The sequence below is a fragment of the Condylura cristata genome, unplaced genomic scaffold, assembly GCF_000260355.1.
Source record: "Condylura cristata isolate star-nosed mole 26May11 unplaced genomic scaffold, ConCri1.0 scaffold00016, whole genome shotgun sequence".
NCBI lineage: Eukaryota > Metazoa > Chordata > Mammalia > Eulipotyphla > Talpidae > Condylura > Condylura cristata.
In genome coordinates, this window is record NW_004567117.1 from 10,654,048 (window position 1) to 10,674,426 (window position 20,379).

General features: G+C 37.7%; 1 protein-coding gene across 1 annotated transcript in view; it reads left to right on the forward strand.

Annotated features, from left to right (window-relative positions):
• Positions 1-443: 443 nt before the first annotated feature.
• YES1 (YES proto-oncogene 1, Src family tyrosine kinase) overlaps positions 444-20,379 on the forward strand; it is a 48,316-nt gene continuing 28,380 nt past the window's right edge. Inside the window, exon 1 of the mRNA XM_004683770.2 lies at positions 444-607. The gene's annotated coding sequence lies outside the window, so the exon portion shown is untranslated. The remainder of the gene's footprint in view (positions 608-20,379) is intronic.

A 20,379-nucleotide genomic window follows, 5' to 3' on the forward strand; every position in this document is an offset into this window, starting at 1 on the left:
CGCGGGGTCTGCGGATGCGGAGGAGGCCGCGGGGTCTGCGGGTGCGGAGGGCGCTGTGGGCTGCTCTCCGCCAGCAGAAGCGCCTCCTCCTCACGCCCCCTCAACCCGCGCCGCCTGGGGAATCCGCCCGGACCCCGCCGCCATGTTGGGTAGAAATAAGTGACTCGAACTCGCCTCCCGGACGGACTGCAACCCGACCCCCAGGGGGCGCGCGCCGGTGCGGGAAGGCGCGGGGCGTTCGAGCCAGCGCGGGAGCGGCGCGAGTTCCGGTGAGCGGTTCCGCCGCGCGGGCAGGTAGCCTCAGCCCCCGCCTCGCCCCTGCCCCCGCCCCCGTCCCCGCCGCGGAGTGAAGGGGCGGAGCCAGAGCGAGGGCGGGCACCCGGCGGGAGAAGGTGGAGAGTGAGGCCGAGGGGTGGGGGAGCCCGGGAATTCCCTCCTCCTGAAGTAACGAGTCCGGGGCCGGCCGTGCCGTCGCAGCAGCCGCCAGGCGCCCGGGACGAGGAGGTGGAGGAGGGAGAGGGCCCCGCGGGCCTCGCCGCCGCCCGCCGCCCCCTCCCCGCCACTCCTCCCCGCCGCAGCGCCTCATGAGAGCGCGACCGGAGGGCAGGTAAGCACCCGGCTGCACCCCGCGGCAGAGGCGGCCGACCCCCGGCCGGCAGCGCTAGGCCCTGTCGCTTGCTGGCGCCGGGAAGCGCCGCGGCTCCCCGCCCCCGCCGGCTCCAAGTCGGGAAGTTGAGGAGAAACTTCTCCCCTCCCTTGGCCGGCGGGCGTGTCTCCTTCCCGGCGCTACCTGCTTGCCCCTTGCCTTGGTCTCCGCCCCGTCCAGTGCTTCCCGGTCCCGCCCAAGTCCGAGGTGAAGTCCTGGGAGCAAGGGATACCCCCACCCGCGTCTTTAGGATCGAGTGGGCCACACTGCGAGGTGGGGGCCAGGCTTATTTTGGCGTGCGAGGGCCACGCGAGGGGTGAGGGCAGCGGCCCTTGTGTCCCAGAGGTTGGGGGACTGCGTGTGAGTGTGAGAGTGAGTGTGCGCGCGCGCCGGCTGACGCGGGGTGGCAACTGTGCCGGGAGCGCGGACGAGGGTGTGTGTCGGCGAGGGAGTGAGCCTCCTGCGTCTCGGTTTGATTGAAAACCGCAACATGTTAAAGTTTTCCTTTGTTTTGTGTTGGGGGCTGGGAAATATGCCATTCAGGATCCACTTTTACAGTATTCTGCCACCCGGCCTCCCATTTGTTTCGAATCTGCTCACATGTGTTACAGAAAATTTTGTTTTAAAGTGTTTTTTTTTTTTTTCCTTCTTGGTAATTGCTTCCAGCTTTTGCTTTATTGGGCATAGGGCTACGTTGCTTTAAGCTCTTCGAAAGTCAAGTCTGTTGTAGGAGTTGCCGTGATTTTTGTTTTGTAGTGTAGTGAGGGAGCCATAATTTGGTTGAGTTGTTTCGAACATAATGAACTGAAACAGTCGTGAGGTAACATACGGCCTAACTACGTATAGATTATTAAAGAAATGAGAAGTGTTGGAATCAAAACTTTATTATGTGTTTCACTGGTATATGTTTTCACATAGGTGATTTCACATGTACGTGTGTGATTGTAGTATGTTTGTGTACTGTAAGTGTAGGATTATGTGCAAAGATCCCTTAATTCTAAACCATCCTGTTAAATTCCGTGTGACTTTGCATTTAAGGTGAAGTATGTGATAAATCATATCTAACTCAGTGCTTGATTCTCTCTGGACAGGAGACATTTTGAATGGACAGGTAATGAAGGAGGGTCTTGTCTCAGAAGCCAAGGATCTTGTATCGTACATATGTGATTCATACATTGTTCTGTAAGAAAGTTGTGTTCACTAAGCCATTTATTTACAAACGTGCACACATAACACATTTTTACTAAAGCCATAATTGACACTTAAAAGGAAACTTAATTATATTTTAATTTTTGTAGTTTAGCTAAACTCTAGGGATTTTGACTGCCTTCAAAAGAACAGTTACTTTGATCAGAATCTGAGTACAAGAGTATTCATGTCTATGTTTTCAGTATAAAAGATAAAACACTTAAAATATATACTTGGCTGTAACTACCATAATGGTACAATAGCTTTAATTTTGTAGTATGTTCTTGCTGACTCCATAAACCACAAAATTGACTTATTTCTGTTCAACTGAAAGTGAAATTACAACTTTGACTACTCTTTCTAGGGTAGGTGGGATTTGTTTTATGGTCGAAATAATACTAATTCATGGTTTAAGTTTTTTTAATTCAGGAAATTCTCAAGTTGAAAATCATTGTCAATGAAAATAAATCATCTTCGTGGTATACTTTGTTAAAAGACTATTCTAAAAGAATAGCAATGACCCTCCAAGTGAAATATTGCCAATACAGGATGTAAGACCTTTAATACAAAGTTCAAGTTTGCATCTTTCGGCAGTAAATTTATTAATGAGCTATTTTTTTAATTGAAGAACATTATATTAAAACACCTATATTTCAGGTTTGCATCATTTAAAATCCACATGTATGTGTACTACATTAATCTTACCATTAGAAGCCCAGTTCTATCATCATTATATAACTGATTTTCTTTTACCTGATTTACCCACTTCTCCCCCTTCACTTCTGGTAATCATTAATTGATCTTAGAGTAATTATGCTTCATACATATATTTAGCTCTTAGTCTTTTCAGTATACTGAACAGCATCATTTATTAGTTGCTATTGGCATTATATTAAATAAGAAGCCCCCCCAAAATTTAAAAAGCAGTATTAATTTCTGTTATCTACATATACAAAGTTGGGTGACAAAACTACATGTATATTTTAAAAACCTGTAAGGAAGTGTTTCTCATACAATATGTGGATGGAGGAACTTTTGATGGGGACTTGACTTCTAATGTGGTGCAAGTTTTCCCAACCTGGTGGTGGTTGCAGTAGTGTTGACCTTAATGTCGTTCATTAAGCCACACACACATTCTGTGTGCTTTTTGGTGCCTTTGTTTTAGTTTATATATTTTTCTTTTTGAAGAAACCTTGTGTAAAGTACTTAATAAGGTGCCTGAATAAAGAACAGTATTTGGTGACTGAATTTAGAACACTGCCTAAGCTGTTCTTTGCAATCATGATTAGACCTATTAAATCATGATTGTTATATCGCAGCTAGTGTGTATAACCACTTTGGTGTATAAATAACGGTTTAATTATGTTAATAAATTGAGAGAAAACACCAACTTTTATTCTTAAGATCCTCTTCAGCTGATATATTGTGACGAGTAACAGTTAATCAAAATATGTTTATTAAACTAATGAAACCATTCTGTCATCAAATATACAATATACTTTTTCTGAAAAGGTAATGCGTCAGTTAAAACTCCAAAGTTTACATCATCACAGTATTAAATTGTAATCCATTTTAGTTTTCTGGAACAGCAATTCTTTTACATCAGTTATTTCTACTTTAGTTTTGATATCCTTAGGGATGTTATGAAAAAAATCTCAGCATCTAAAGGAAGAGTGCGTTTTGTTCCAAAGAAAGCCAATGACAGTACAGTGTGGGAGTTTTAAAAATGCTAGGGCTCATTTTTATTATGGTATTTTATTTGCTTTGTTTAATGGCTTGCTGTTTTAGTTGTTGTAACTTTGCATTGTTGTAATGTAGAGTTGAAGAAGAGATGATATCTATGCCAAGCTCTTATATCACAGGAACCTTCAGTCATGTTATAAAGGTGATGTTTGTGGTGCTGGCTTTGTTGTGTGAATATTTACAGGAAGTTTTAGTTAAGATCTTCTATTGTTCAGAACTCTACATGGCTTAGGTCACCTTCAGTTCACATTGAAATACAAATACACACTCCTTTAGTGAGGTACAACTGCTTTTCTTTAAAGGAGATAATCTGTTCAAATTAAAGTGTCTTATTGGTAGTGTGTGCGGCAGTTTGTGTGGCGCTATGGTAGGCATGTATTATCTCCTTTCTTCCTCTCAGCTGCTCCAGCGCCACAATTAGGCTGAGTATTGCTCAGCTGCAGCTGCTGGGTGATTATGAACCATCCAGCTCCTGTCTAAACTCGGAGGCAGATTTAGCAAAAGGAACTATAGTAACAGCAGAGGGTGAAAGAGAAGAGCCAGTGCTGCTGCCAATATCATTTTAACATGTCTGTATGCCAAGGAATCGTTGGCTGTAGCAACACTACTGTTGTCTTGGAACTAGCAGAGTTGATGGCAACATATTCTGGTCTGGATTGGGTTTACCTGGTGTTACTCTTTAGGATAGTGAAGTGTTTTCCCAAAAAGAGAGATTCCTGTAATTTCAGAATTTAGGATAATGTACTGATGAGATACTTATAGACTGAGTATGTGTCAGTTCCTCCTCTCTCCCAACCCAAGATAACAGTTTCTTTTCATTTCCCCTTGTAAATGCATGTATGTGACTGTAAGTTCTCTGAAGTATGTGCGGTTATACTCCATGCTGCTTTCTTTGAGTTGTCTCTCAGGAACATTGCTTCTGTTACTTAACTGTTGTGTGCCGAGATGGCAGGGCTGTTATGCAAGACATTTAAACTAACTATGTTCTCTAAACAAGTGGGAGACTTCCAACGGACATTATTTCTAAAACTAACTGCAGGTATCATATCCCCCTGACTGCCTAAATTTTCCAAGTAGAAATGGTAGGTTATTTTTCTGTTCATTGATTATTACTGGGGTACGAGAAGATGGACTTAACAAGTAACAAGTATCAGCCATATATAGCAAGCCCCAGACTGGCAGGTGCAAATTTTGCTGTTTCTGAAATGTGCTCAGTTTATAAACATGCCACCTGAAGAGCAGCAACATTGTCGCTATTGCAACTGCTGTCAGGAAAGGAGACAGGCAGTTCCTTTTGCTAATCCTACTTTGGGTTTGTGCTCACTCAGGATTTGGCTGATTTGAGATGTAATAGACAGTATTAGAAAAGACAGTATTCAAACTTATATACTAGAAGGAAAGAAGAGGTAAAGAAATGTGTACACTCGAACATTAAGAAGTACACTGTCATCCTCACTGGTGGTGCAATGGTTTGGGACGTAGCACTGCAGGCTGGCTGCAGCCACATCAGTGTGAGTTCAATCCCCAGCCATGGAGGTGATCCACATGGTGCTGCAGATCTCTCCTGACCTGCCCGCTGCTCCCCTCAGCAGTGTACTTCATCGATCTGCCTGTTCTGCTCCCCACTCTGTCTCTGGTGAAGCCTCTCATTGCCCCTGCACCTCTGGCTTATACCCCTGAATAAATAAATAACTCTTAAAAAAAAAAAAAAGGAAGTACACTGTCATGGTGCTACATTCTTAGCAAGACTTTATGTTCACCCTCTTTGTGTTCCCACGAAACCCTGATATGAAAGTATTACATTAAAACTTTCTTTTCATGACAGTAATAAATACTTGACCTTGTTAGTACTCATTGTGGTAAGGAGCTGTTTTATATGAATGTGAGTATAGTCCCCTGTGGAATGAATGCCAAGTAAAATTTGGCTTTTATATCCAGGGATGTGATTCTGAGTGTATATATATGGCTATATACACAGACTATCCTCACATATAACACACTTTTAAGGTATACCCCCTCTTAATATTTTATAGAACTAGTCTGGTCTTTTCAGGGGTTATAGTTAAAATACCTTCTTTAGATTTTTGTTCTCAGTTTTCTTCTAGAAAATGATCTTACAAAGTAGTTTAGACACTTGCAAATGTGAATTTTGCATTTTCTAGCATAAACTGTGAAACTTTGTAGTTGAAACTTTGTAGTCATTACTGCAGTTTAAAGATTTTTTTTCACTATTTTAGTGAATATAGACATCCCAAATTATGCCAGTAGAGTAGTGACAATATAATGACTTACTGTTCATACCTTTCAGGACATAAATAAAAGGACTTTATTTTCTTGATGTACTATGTGTAAAATAATGCGTAGTTCATAGGCTATGTCTGCTGGGTTATGGGTGGAAGGTAGAGACAGGAAGTATTGGGAGGGAAGGACTGACCGTGAAACTGAAGATTGTCTCATTTTTGGTCTCAGTCCCTAGCAATATATAGACTCTAGGTTTTCTTTAACTAGTTATAAAACTAGTATCTTCTTTAATTTTTAATATAGCTTTCAATTTCTCAGATTTAAGTAGAAATTGGGGTGGCGTGGAAAAAGTTGGTGACTTCTAATGAACAAGTTAAACTTATAATTGTTCTATGATAAGCTTAATTTCTAAGTTTTGTTGTGATATATTATTAGTTTTTCTAGATAATGACATTTTTAAGTTAAAAGCAGTTAAAGGAACAGGAACAGAAAAGGCAGTTTGGAGGGAATAGTAGACGTCTTTCATAACTTGTTCATATAAATTTTATTATTTGAATTTTTCACTCTGAATGAGAAGTCTCATTTAAAAACTACAAGTGAATTTTTTTTTTTTTTGGCTATTCTTTTACCACCATGTAATTCTTCCATTGCCAGTGATTCCCTCACCACCTTTTCTCCTTTGACTTCCGTTTATTTCTTCAGTTGTATCTAAGAATGTACCTTTTGTCCTCTCATAAATTGGGGTATTGTTTTCTAGTGGGAATATGAACCTGATTTTGTAGCATTAGTGTCCCACTCCTTCACATACCATTTTAACACTTTCATCAACACTCCTGTTTATTAATTCCACGTAAGACAGGTTTTAAACAGTTGTGGTAAAGCTTAAGGGATTGGACTGCCTTGCTAGAATGAGGATTGTTTTATTTACTGAAGTTCTCCCAAGCAGAGATCAATAGCACACAGTAAGCACTTATTTTATATTTAATGTTTTTCAGTGTAGCAGAGTTCAGCAGTCCATTGGTAATATTTACTTAAAGTGGGCATGAGAAAACGTAATGTCAATAAATAGTTTCATACTTTAAAACTCATACAATAATCACAGATAATTTGCCACTCAAGGTGCCTTAGAGTGTCAGGACTAGTGCTAAACTAGAGGCATTAATGCACAAGATGAATTTCAATAAATATTTTGATTGATACTGATGGGAAAACTGAGGTTTGATTTAGCAGTGTTATAAAGGTTAAAAAGCAGTAACTACTTAACTTTCCAAGGTGAATTGCCTATTTACAAGGAGGGGTGCCTTTCCTTTACATCTTAGTCTCTATAAATATATTTCTAGCCGTCTTATTTAAAATCTCAGATACACATTAATTTCCTTTTTATTATACTGATATAAGCAATTGTATGCACATGACTTAGTGTAATTAGAGCTGAGAAAAATAGTCTTTGGCATTCCCATACCAAGTTATCTCCACTGACAACTTTAGGCCATATAAGGGGAAAGTGAATTTCTGATGGAAAGATAGCTATTCCTGCCTCAGAAAAAGACAGAAAGTAATCTTGTAATTAACAAGTTACACATCTGTGTGGAAATATACTATTTGGTTACATAAACATGATTATTCATTTGGGCATGAATAGTATATCCTCAGTCAATTAACAGTGTTGGTGTTAGTGCAGATGAAAAATAGTTACGATAGGAAATGGCAAATATTCAGATACCTTCTGGAAGTGTGTTTTTTATACAGTGTATGTACAAAATCTAATGTCATATTTTATGTGGTAATGGAAGCTTTAATAATAGTAGTTGCTATTTTAAACTTAATGAGGACCAATAGAAAAAAGTTATATGAAAATTCTAGGAAAAACTTTTGAACATAAAGAACCTTGTCTTCGACTTATATTAAAAGTAACAGGAAATGTAATTATAGAATTTAAGGAGATGTATACACTAAACTTAGGGACATAGTAGATAGTAAAAATTCAGTGTTTAAGGTTAATGGGCATTATGCCATCTAAAATAGTGAAAAGTCTAGAAATATGTACCAGATGTTTTCATATGAAAATTTGGGAAATACTTTAAGGGGAAAAGGAGATTCAGAGTAAATTATGGATGGCACCTCCTTTTATAGAGCGCTTTTGGTGATTTTTAAAAAAGTAATTAGCCATATCAAAGAAGTATGGGGGTAGTGGCACGTGGCACGTAGAAGTTATGGTGGCGCTAACCCTGCCTCTCTGAGCTACTCCTATTGGTACTAGGTTTTCTTTTGTTTTGTTTTTCTGTTTGGAGGAGAAACTAGAAATCAAAGGTCATGTAGAAAAGAGGGTCAAGATACTATCTTTGGATATCATCAAAAGATGAATAGGATTTTTAGAATGATGTTTAGAAGAAGGAAAAAAAACAAAAGACTACACAGACAATTCTTGGAGGTGAATTCATAGCTAGAAGGAAAAAGGAAGCTACAGGTTCATAATTTAGAAAGTTGATATACTAGATAACAGGGTACACCTAACTTTTTATCTCCTAACTTGTGGGGAAAAAAGGACACTGTTTAAATTAGAAAAGACAATAAAGTAGATAGTAGTAAGAGGGCATCTAAGCTTTAACTAATTTCAAGTTTCCTAGGTCCATAAGAATTCTATTTGAAGGTTCTGAAAGACATTTCCGATATTCTTAGTACTGCACCAGTAATAGAAGCAGGTAGACATCTCAAAAGAAAAATGATTAAATGATGCTATTAATAGGCCTTTGATCCCTGACAAAATTTTATGTTTATCAAGCAGTTACCCAGGTCATTTTTAACGTTTGGCCACCAAATGTTGGCTCATTGACTCCCCTACCTCAGGAATTTGAATAAAAATGCGGAATCTAGATCATCTGTCAATATTACTTTCCTGTGTCTCTGAGTGGCTGAACCCTATAAACTTGGTTCTCTTCTAACTCTGAGAGTCTACAGTTCTGCTTTTTCTTCTTTATTTTTGACTTGTTTTATTTTCTCCTTTTTGTAATTAAGTCTTGACTTTGCCTTATCTTTTTCTGATATTTAGAGCAAGGGATATTAACAGATTTTAAAAGTTCCGATGTATTTCTAGGTTTCATCTCTTTTAGGAAGATTGAACTAGAATGTACATGTCTGCTTGTTTATCCCAGTGTTCAAATCTGTGGACATAGTTTATTTTGTTAGTTGTATGTTTAATAAGGATTTCTTAAAGTTATTATAACTTGCCTTTTTCAGTTGAAGGGAACTGTACATCTCTCCATGTGGTCAACTGCTTGATTATAATCTTTGCTAGATCTGCTATTGGGCTGTGAAATTTTCTTTCAGATTTTTAGGGATTTTTTCATGTGGTAAGGCTATTGATTTTTTTGTCCATATGTTGCAAATATTTCTCCATGTTGCTGTTTTCTTTTATTTTGCTTAATATTTTCCTTTTACCTCAAAAATAATTGAAAAGTAATTTTCCTCTCTTTTGGACTTTGTGATTTAAGACTACTTTCTACAGCAGGGATCATTTAAAAAGTTATTTATAGTTATTTTCCTTTTTATTACAAACAGTTTAGCTTTTTCAAGTGTATACTTGCATTTCTTGTGAAATAAGAATCTAATTTGGTTTTTTTTCCTGTTCCCTATGTGTGGTACACCTGATGATAGAGCTCAGCGGTGCTGTTTATTAAATCTGTACGCTTACACTGATTCAGACTGTCACCATAACATTTATAAATTCTTGAACTCTCAGTCATGGTTCTGGGCTCTTTCTTTTCCAGATATTTACTCATTTATTCTATGTTTGGTGATGATTTTGACCATACTAACAGAAAGAGCTAACCTGTGACTGTTGCATGTCACAGAGATAATAAACACTTTAACAAATGTTTCACACAAAGCCCTTTGAATTAATTAGGTCTTCTTTCTTTTGAAATCTGATTTAAATGTTCTGATACGTAGCCATTTTATTTAATGAAAGGATTCCCCCCCCCATGTGGAGCATTTCATGAATTTGTCATCTCTACATAAGAGATGGACTGTGCTAATTCCAACTTTAGCATATGTGCTGCCAAAGTGAGCACTGAGTTAAGTATTCTTCATATATTTTTGCAGGTGAAGAAATATGTTTTGAGATATATGTACTCAAGCTACAATTGATCATAGAGAGGGCTGAGCTTGTTTCAGAGAAACTGAAACATTGGAAATCGTGAAAAAGTTTACAATGAGCACAACTATAAGATCAACATCATGGTAAATCCAAGTCTGAGAATTCATGCCTCCTTAGCAGTGATCTGGGAGATATGGATACTTCAGGCCATTGGTCAGAATAAAGAGGAGAGACCTCAGATATTAACTCCTGATTCAGCATGTTGGGTGGAAGCAGTCTAAATCAATGTGAGCTATTGTTCATTTGATTCATAGGTCTCTGGCCTCTGTACAGGAGGCTACAGAGATATCAGGTGGAACTTTGTTTAACTGGATATGTGTAGCAAAGGTTCACTGCCTTCTATCTAGATATGCAGCAGGGTGAGTAGTCAGGAGTACTTAGTATAGTGCCTCCCAATGGGACTCTAAGGCTGTCTTCCTCTGATGACACTTCCAGAATACTCAGTTACCAGCCTTCAGAGTGTGACCTGCAGCATCCCCTGAATTAGGATATAGAAGGCTTCCTTAACGTTATTCAATCTGAGCAACTGCCTTTAAGCAGCTTGAAACTGCTGTTTACAAACCAAGTAGCTCTTTGTTGGTCAGCCAAGGACCCTTCAAAGAACACGTCCAAGTAACTTTGGAATCCAGCATCTCCCCATACAACTTCAGAGTCAATCAAATGACGCTTGGAAACAATGAGAAAGAACTCAGAATACTAGAGGGGTATGCAACATCTGTGTTCTTGTTCCTCAGTGCCATAAGAAGCTCACTTTGGAACCCATTGATGCCACCAAATCTGCTTTAAAAATTTAGCTGGGTAAATTTAGAGATAAAATTTTTATTCAACAATTCATGGACCAGGCAGTATCCCCTTTACCTAGTAGAAGAATACTCCCCAGAGTTTTATTTTCTTCTTATAGATAGAGCACACTCTGTTAAGCTTATTCATAGTAATATTTTGTGTGTGGTTTAAAAAAAATTGTTAATTGGAAATAATTGCTAAGTTACAGAAGAATTGTAAGAGTATACTCCTTGATCTCCTATATACTCCAGATTTACTAGTTATTAAACACTTTTGCCACACCTTATTTTATCTTCCCTCCTAGCATGTATGGGTATGGGCATTTTCCCATCCCTGGGTATGGGTATTTGCCCATTCTCTGCTGTTTGAAAGTTTGCTGCAAACATCATGTCTCATTATTCTGAATACTTCAGAGTGTATTTCCTGAAAACAGGCCTTCTCTTACACAAGCACAGTAGTTATCAAAGTCATAAAGTTTAACATTACTGTAATATATTATCTGATATGTGGTTTTTGTAGGTTAAATTGTGTTCCCCTAAAAGACAGTTTAAGTCCTTTTACTTAGTACCCATGAATGTGAGTGACCTTTCTTGGAAATTAGGTCTTTGCAGATGGAATTAAGTTAAAATTATAGTAAAGGTGGCTCTAAGTCAGTACATTATAAGAGGAAAATGCCATTAGAGACAATGACTTGGGAGAATGTGACAGCAGAGGCAGAGGTTGGAGTGCAGCTGGCAACCAAGGAACCCCAAAGATTGTGTGTCACAGTCAGAGAGGATTCACCAGAGACAGTGGGGAGCAGCACAGACAGATATACTGAAATACACTACTGAGGGGAGCAGCAGGCAAGACAGGAAATATCTTCTGTGCCATGTGGATCACCTCCAGGGTGGGGATTAAATTCATACTGAAGTGGTTGGCCAGTTTCTTAGTGCTATGCTTTAATCTGTTGCACCACCAGGGAGAGCCCCCATTTTAGATATTTTTAATCCAATATTACACACAAAAATATGACAGTACCACAAATTTCAAAAAGCATGACTTTGACTTACTTATAGAAGTGTTGGTATGTAACTGGGATACCAAGGAACCCCAGACTTTTAAGGGGTACATGCTCCGAAAGGGGTTGACTACTTGTTGTACACATAGGCAAAGAAAGCAGATTCTTAATGCACATAATTTTTAATAGAATTGATATACATAAATAAGAGAACAATATTCCTAATAATAGTTTACCAATGAAACTCCCCCAAATTAACCATTCCCTTGTGGGCTCCACATAGGCTGGAGCTAAAATGGGTTTGCCACAAGTCTAAGATACTTTTGGAGGTAAACCTCAAGATCTGGAGCAGGCAAGTCCCAGAGAGTTGAAACAAGGAAAGACTTAAATTTCAAAGTACACCATATTGAGATAATGCTTACCATGGTATCTACCAAGGACTGGGAATAATTTCTCCCTGTCTTTGTTACTCACCTGTCTTTTCCAGGTATCTCTTCTACATACCTCTCCCTCCATGTGTCTCCTTCCTTCAGCAGGGTGCAAGCCATAGCTAGAAAAAGAAGAACACAAAAAGCAGGCATGTGTTCAGTTATAAGCCAAGCATAGCCACTTAATTCCACATATCCTTCCCAGGGACCCTTTGTTCAGGAAATCAGGTTCATCCCATGCTGGGATTTGTAGTCTTAGGGAACCTGATGTCCAGTAGGCAAGGAGAGGGGTGGTGTCTGTAAGATTTCAGGGGATGTAGTTCATTCTGGATATCATTCAGGAGGTTAAGAGTTTGTTACTTATTATTCCTCTAACAGAAATGTTTTTTATTTTTTAAATTTTCATATATAATTAGTTCTCATTATTTTCAGTATTCATGTTCTAAAAAGTCACCAGGAACACAAAATTAGTGAATATGTAACTATTACTCCTAGCAGAAATACAAGGTTAGCTAATTTCCTGAAAGTTTGTGGTTACATTTTTGTCAATTTATCAATCAACATCATAATCTTGTTCTATATATGCTTCTGTTTAGAGAAATCTTATTTGATATACATTATTAATATATTGAGGTTGATTCACAAGCAGCAATGTAATACAGTCTCTGCATGAAGCCTATTTAACATGTTTTCTTTGTAAGATACACGACAGCTTTCTTATGCTTAAAAGCACTAGACAGCATTTGATCACTTATACCTGAGGACCGTTTTAAATAGTGCCATCACCAAGCAAAAGCACAAAAATGCAAAAACAAGTGGCATTACATAGGCCATGTAAAGGACATTTGTTAATAGTATATGAACCTTGTTTGGGCCATATCAACCTTTCAGCTCAGATTCTCCCAGCTCTGTGCCTGTCTACAAATGACCGCAAAAGTGCCACGAGCATTGATTGGGATTGGGAGGGTGGGAGGGGATGGGGGATGACAAATAAATATTAGTAGGCAGGCTAATTTGCAAACACAAAACCTGTGTTAATGAGAGTTTATTAGTGAGGACATTTTTTATAGTAGTGAAAGTTGCAGAATGTCTTTGGAGCAACTTCAGTAATCAAAGATACTATTTCAGGTTTTCTTATTAACTCTCATACATGTGCCACTACCTCCTACTCACTTCTAAATCTCCTACCTTTGAGAACTGGTGATTATGGTAATTGCTCTGTTATGACCAGCTTCCTACCCAACTCCCATTGAAAAGGAGGGGGAGGCATTTGAAGAACAGTTGTATCCACAGTTTCATGTGAACAAACTGATCATGATGCCAACCACAGTCTCTATTTCCAGTATCCAGTCCTTTTGCAGTGTTTCTCTCTCCTTCCAGTTACTTAGAATAAGACCAGCTTTAATTGTTCTGTTTTCTATTGCCCCAAGGCTACTATTTGCAAAGCTTGGTAATAGAAGAGAAAGATGGTATCTTTGGGGGTTATTTTCCTTTAAGATAGATAACTTACCACTTATATTTTATGTTGAAAATTAACTAAATTAAGCTATATTCTTAATTTAGCAAAGCTATATTGCTTAGTATATAATTTAAATCATGACACATTTTGAGCCAAAATTTGATCACAATCCTAACAAATCATTACAACTTTGGGAAGTGTATTGACTACAGGTATGGGCACTGTGGCAGGCAGAATAGAGATGTTGTGTAATTAGGTAGAGGGCCTACAGATGGGAATAAAGTAATAATAAAGTGATTTTGAAGTAGGGAGAACAGACTGTATTATGCAGTTGTGCCCAAAGTACTAATAAGAGTTTTAAAAAGTAGAAAAGCAATCTTGAAAAGGCAGAACAAAACAAAGTGTGATGACAGAAGTAAGGCTACAGGTAAACAGTGTTGATGGTTTTGAAAATGAAGAAAATCATCTATGAACCAGGGTTGCTAGAAACACAAAACAGATTCTCTCTCATTCGCCAAAGGGACTGCATCCCTGGTGAAACTTTGATGTTAGCCCATGAAACCTGTGTCAGAGCTCTAAGCTATAAGATAATAAATTTGTGCCATTTGTTTTAATTTGTTATGGCAGCAATGGAAGGTGACTAGAAACTATTGAAAGAGATAACAGGTGATCTGTTGAAATAGAAATGGGCTGCAGAAACAGTCATTTGAGTTCATTCTCAAGTTTTGGCTTTCACTATTTTTGTGACATAGAACCAAGTTACTTAACTTCTCAGGCCTATTTTCCTTACTCATTTATGCATACAAGATCTGGTGTACAAACCAGAGGTGCAGTGGGTGAGAGGATTTACCAGAGACAGAGTGGGGAACGGGACAGGCAGACTGACTGAAAAACACTGCTGAGGTTAGAAATGGGCAGGACAGGAGACGTCTGCTACACCATGTGGATCACCTCCCTGGCCACGTTTTAAACTCCCTCTGCAGTGGCTGCTGATAGCTTCACAGTGCTGCACTTTAACCCATTGTACCACCAGGGAGGGCCTCTCCTTTAGAAATTTGAAATTGATAGTTAGATTTCCAATGTCTAGTCTAAAATGAAGCTCTAGATAACTTCATAACTGGATCATTATTGGCAGCCATGTTCTATCAAGTTTAACAGTCAAACATGTCATTCTTTCACAGTAGAGAATGTAAGAGGTGAAAGATGAAGAGAGACTGAGACAAACAACATGAAAGAGCTAGATAAGAGTGAAATACAAATAGGTAGGGAGGGAAGGGGTTGCAGAAAGACCAAAGGTAGACATGAATGAACATTTTTTCTGTTACTTGTGTTTTTGGCTCTAGTTCATTCTTAATCTTCAATTCCATGAGGTAGTACTATAACCTTTTTTAGGCTACCTCTGGCCATATTTTGCCCTGTAACCTGAAGAATCAACCAAAGTAAACACTTACTTTTGTTAACTGCTTTATATACAATATTATTTGATTTTGACAGTCTTCCAGGATAAGTTTTATAATAGTCCTCAAAAAGAATAGGAGAAATTAAGTAATTTTATCAAAGATCAAGGTAACTGATATGACAGTACCAGGATTACAAGGTAGTATTAACTCCAAAGTTGATTCTTATTCATTAGAGCCCATCAACTATAGATTGGACTCTAGGCCATACTGTAGACAAAAATTTTGCTGTGAACTTTTGCCAAAGTTTACAGTTCAGAGAAGGCTAGAAACAAACAGGCAACAACAATTCAGTGTAATAAATGCTGTGGGAAAGGAATAAAATGTGCTCCAAGAGCTCTTGAAAGATCGGGGAATATTCCCTTGATCTAATAAGACCTGAAGGCTGACTAGTCTTAAGCTACATATAAGGAAAGCAGCAGTCTATGCCAAGCACATAATGAAAAGAGCATGTGCATTTGAGAATCTAGAGAAAATGCCCTGAAGGGCAGGGGGACATAGAATGCAAGATGAATGGAAAGGGTGAGCCAGGAGAAGTAAAGAAAGGAAATCATGCAGGACCTTCTATTTCACATTAAGGAGTTGGAGCTTATTATTTTGGGAACAAGAAGGGACTTGGGCCACTGGAGGCTGCTAGTCAGATTTTCTTACTATAGCCAAAAAAAGACTGGAAAAACTAATGCTAGAGGTATCGAGGTCAGTTAAGGAAACGTTTGCAATAATCCAGATAGTAAAATGATTAGTAGTTTAGGGAAGTAGTAATTAGTTGAGGGCAAAGTGGAAGAATTTGGAGATTACAGGGTAGTGTAGTCAGGTCTTTGTGAATGATTGGATGGATAGGGTATGGGAGGGGTACAAGTTAAGAAAAACCCTCAGGACTTTGAATAAGGCAAGTCTGTGTGATAGAGTGGAGCTCTGTATTTAACATTTACTAAGACCTGGGTAACAAGTAAGAGTACATTTTGATGGAAAAAATGGCATTTTGAACATGGTAATTTTGAGAGTCATGGATATGTTCCAGTAGATACTCAGTAATAGGTAGTTGTAACAGCTGAAAGAGCCTCCCACTCTCCTATAAAGAATGGATATTTTGACTAAATAGAACTTCTGGAAGAAAATGCCTGTAGTTTTGATATTTCAGAAGATCTGACTTTCCCAATAAAAGTATGTTGTCTTTCAACATATTGCTAGAAAACATTGCTTATCTTCGCCATTATACTGTCTAATTACCATTATTTTGTATACTTTTATTTTTAGAAGAAAAATGAGCCTCATTTAAAAGGCAAAATTGATACTTCACATATCCTTTTACCTAGTAGATATCCAGGGAAATATATTGTTATTGATTTTGAATGAAACAAAAGCTTTTAAAAATGGAATAGCAAACATTATTTGATTTGAGTATATTTTAAGTATCTAGTACATACCCAAGCCATAAGTCATTTATTTCTTGATGACAGAACAGAATTTTCTTAATGAAAGTTAAATGTCTCAACATTTGACAACTAAAATTTTGAAGGCAACATTTTAAAACTGTGTTAGATCTTAACACCTTTCTTGAAAAGGTATGTTAGTAAACAAAATAAGGTAGAAGAAACAACAAATGAGTTACATCTTCTGTAAAACTTAATTATTTCAAAAATAGTTTTCAACACACATAATTGTGTAAGTTACAATTAAATTGTAACTGATACCAACCAAAACGTTTCAGAAATCTTTTTTCAGAAAAATTTATCCCTGTTACTTAAAATATTAGCTTGAGTTTGAAAGTTGAAGATACAGCTTCTACTTATTCCTGAGAAAAGGCTGGTAGATTAACAATATACAAGATCTGCATCAAAAGGTATGAAAAGATAGAGTTTTATATGCTGAGACTGTTAGCAGAAGAAGCCAATTTACTTCTTGACTTGTTTTCCCAAACTCATTGCCATCCATGCCCACATCATATTTGGTTTTTGCAACACACTTAACTATTCCTTTTTGTTCTATTGCTGCTTTAATTTCACATTTATAATTATGTATTTGGTTTATATACCAATTAAATATTTACATTTTAAATGCATTTACTAAAGCATACACTGAAACACAAGATTCATTATATCACAAGCACGGCAGAAATAAAGTAAATGTCATAGAATTAGGGACAAATTAAAGAGGTGTGTGTTAATATTATAAAATAGTATTTCTTTTTCTTTTCATTTTTTTTTTAAAGATTTATTTATTTATGCATACAGAGCTGAGGTACAGGCCAGAGGTGCAGGGGCAGTGAGAGGATTCACCAGAGACATAGTGGCAAGAAGAACAGACCCACTGATGAAGTACACTGCTGAGGGGAGCAGTAGGCAGGTCAGGAGAGGTCTGCTGTGCCGTATGGATCACCTCTGGGGCCGGGGATCGAACTCATGTTTAAGTGGCTTTAGCTTCTTAGTGCTGTGCTTTAATACACTACGCCATCAGGGAAGGCCCTAAACTAGTATTTCTAAAAATGTGTACATCTAATTTTTTCTGAGTATTACAGATCTGTATCAGTATACAAGAAAAATATTGAACAATGTAACTTTACATATGAAGGTATTAGAAAAAGAACAAATGAAACAATTCAGTAAAAAATATAGTAAAAATTCAGGCAGAAGTAATAAAGTAGAAAACAAAAAGACAGTTTCAAAAGTTCAGGGAAACTAAGAGTGGTCCTTTAAAAGGGTAGACAAAATTAAAAATCTGTAACTGGGTTCACCAAGTAAAGGAGAAAATCCAAACAATGAATCTGAAATAAAAGAAATAAATAATATAGACATTGCAGAAATGCAAAGGCACATAAGAAACTACTCTGAATGTCTGTATGCAAACAAATTGGACAATCTAGAAGAAATACACAAATATTTAGAATCATATAATCTTCTGAAACAGGATGAAATAAATTGACTAATTATAAGCACAGAAATTTAAAGAGTCTACCAAAGAACGAAAGCCCAGGACCAGATGACTTCTCTAATGAATTGTGCTAAATACTAAAGGAGGATATAATGCCTGTCTTTTCCAAACTCTTTTTTAAAAGTGAAAAGAATTGAAAGGGCAGAGGGAGAAACTCCTAAACACATTTTATGAGATCATTACTTGATCCCAAAACCAAAGAAAGACAAAACACAAAAGCATAAATTATTTTCTCTGGATATAGCTATAAGAATCCTCAATAAAACCTTGACAAAGCAATATTAAGAGAATCATTCATCATGACCATGTGAGATTCATTCCATATATGCAAGGTTTGTACACAAGTCAGTGTCATTTATGACATAACAGAAAGATAAACAGAAAGTCACGTGATCATTTCAATAGTGGCTGAAAACCACAACATTAACACCCATTTACAAAAACTCAATAAAGTGGGAATAAAAGGAAATTTTCTCAAGATAATAAAGGCTATCGATGACAAACTCAAAGCCAGTATCATACTTAATGTGAAAAGCGGAAGACATTTTCCTTAAGATCAGGAATAATGCAAGGATATGCACTTTTATCACTACTGTTTAACAGTATTGGAAGTCCTAGCCATAGTAATTAGGCAAGAAAGGATATAAAAGGAATATACATTGGAAAAGAACAGGTGAAACTGAAACTCACTGTTCATAGGCTTTATATACATAGAAAATCCAAATGATTATATAAAAAAACTGGGAATGACAAATGAGTAATAAGGTAGCAGCAATATTCAAATTCAGTTCACAAAAATCTGCTGCATATCTAATGGCCCGCAGGCATATGAAAAAATGTTCAGCATCCCTTATAATCATGGAAGTGCAAATCAAAACCACAATGAGATACCACCTCACATCAGTGGGAATGGCACATATCAAAAAAACTAACAACAAATGTTGGTGAGGATACTGTGAAAAGGAACTCTCCAATATAGCTGGTGGGAGTGCAAACTGGTACAACTACTATGGAAAGCTGTTTGGAGATTCCTCGGACTACTAAAAATGGAGCTACCATATGACTCAGCAGTTCCATTCCTAAGGATCTACCCAAAGGACACAAAAACATTAATTCAGAAGGATACATGCTATTTTTTTTTTTTTTGGATACATGCTATTTTTATTGCAATACTGTTTACTATACAAAGAACCTGGAAAAACCCAAATGCCCCACATTAGATGATTGGATCAGAAAGATGTAGTATATATATTCACAATGGAATACTACTCAGCAATTGAAAAAGATAAATTCATGCCATTCGCAGCATTATGGACAGAACTAGAAGAGGTCATGCTCAGTGAAAAAAGTCAGAAGGAAAACGAAAAACATCAAATGGTTTCACTTATAGGAGGAATATAAGAGAACCAAATATGACATAAGGGGGAAATGTATTGTGATTGCAATATAAAACATAACAAAACAAACAGACCATTATAAACCAGAGATAACCTACAGGGTAGGAGGAAGGAGAGGGATCAGAAGGAAGAAGGGAGAGAGGGAGGAATGTTGGGGACTGTGGTGATGATACACGGGCAAAGTGGGGGGAGAGGGAAGTAAAAATAAATAGCTTTCATGGTCTACTACTGTGTTTAGACCCACAATTTCTAATCTGTAAAATAAGCATAATATTAATATTTCTAATGGAAAAAAATCAGTTGTATATCTATATGCAAACAGTGAGTTAGATGAAAGAGAAATGTAGAAATACCATTTATAGTCACACCAAAAAGGGTGAAATGCCTGGGAGTAAACTTAACAAAGGGGAAAAGCCTTTACTGAAAATTTATGAGACATTGTTAAATAAAAGAAGAAACAGGGCCCTCCCTGGTGGCACAGCGAGTTAAAGAACAGCACTAAGAAGCTTAAGCCACTTCCGCATGAGTTCAATTCCTGCCTGCCCCAGAGCAGATCCACATGGAGAGGCAGACCTCTTCTGACCCGCCCGCTGCTCCCCTCAGCAGTGTACTTCATCGATCTGCCCACTCTGTCTCTGGTGAATCTCACCCGCCACATCTCCGGCCTGTACCCCAGTTCTATATGAATAAATAAATAATAAAATCTTAAAAAAAAAAAAAAAGAAACAAAGAACTGTGTTGGTGGATTAAAAGAACAAACATTAAAAATGGCCATATCACCCAAATGGTTTACAGATTCAGCTTAATACATGTCAAAATCCCAATGACTTTCTTCAAGGAAATAGAGCAAAAAAACTAGAAAACTAGTATGGAACCACAAAATATACTGAATACCCAAACTGTCCTGACATAAGTGATACACTCCTGGACCTCAACCACAAAGACGTATT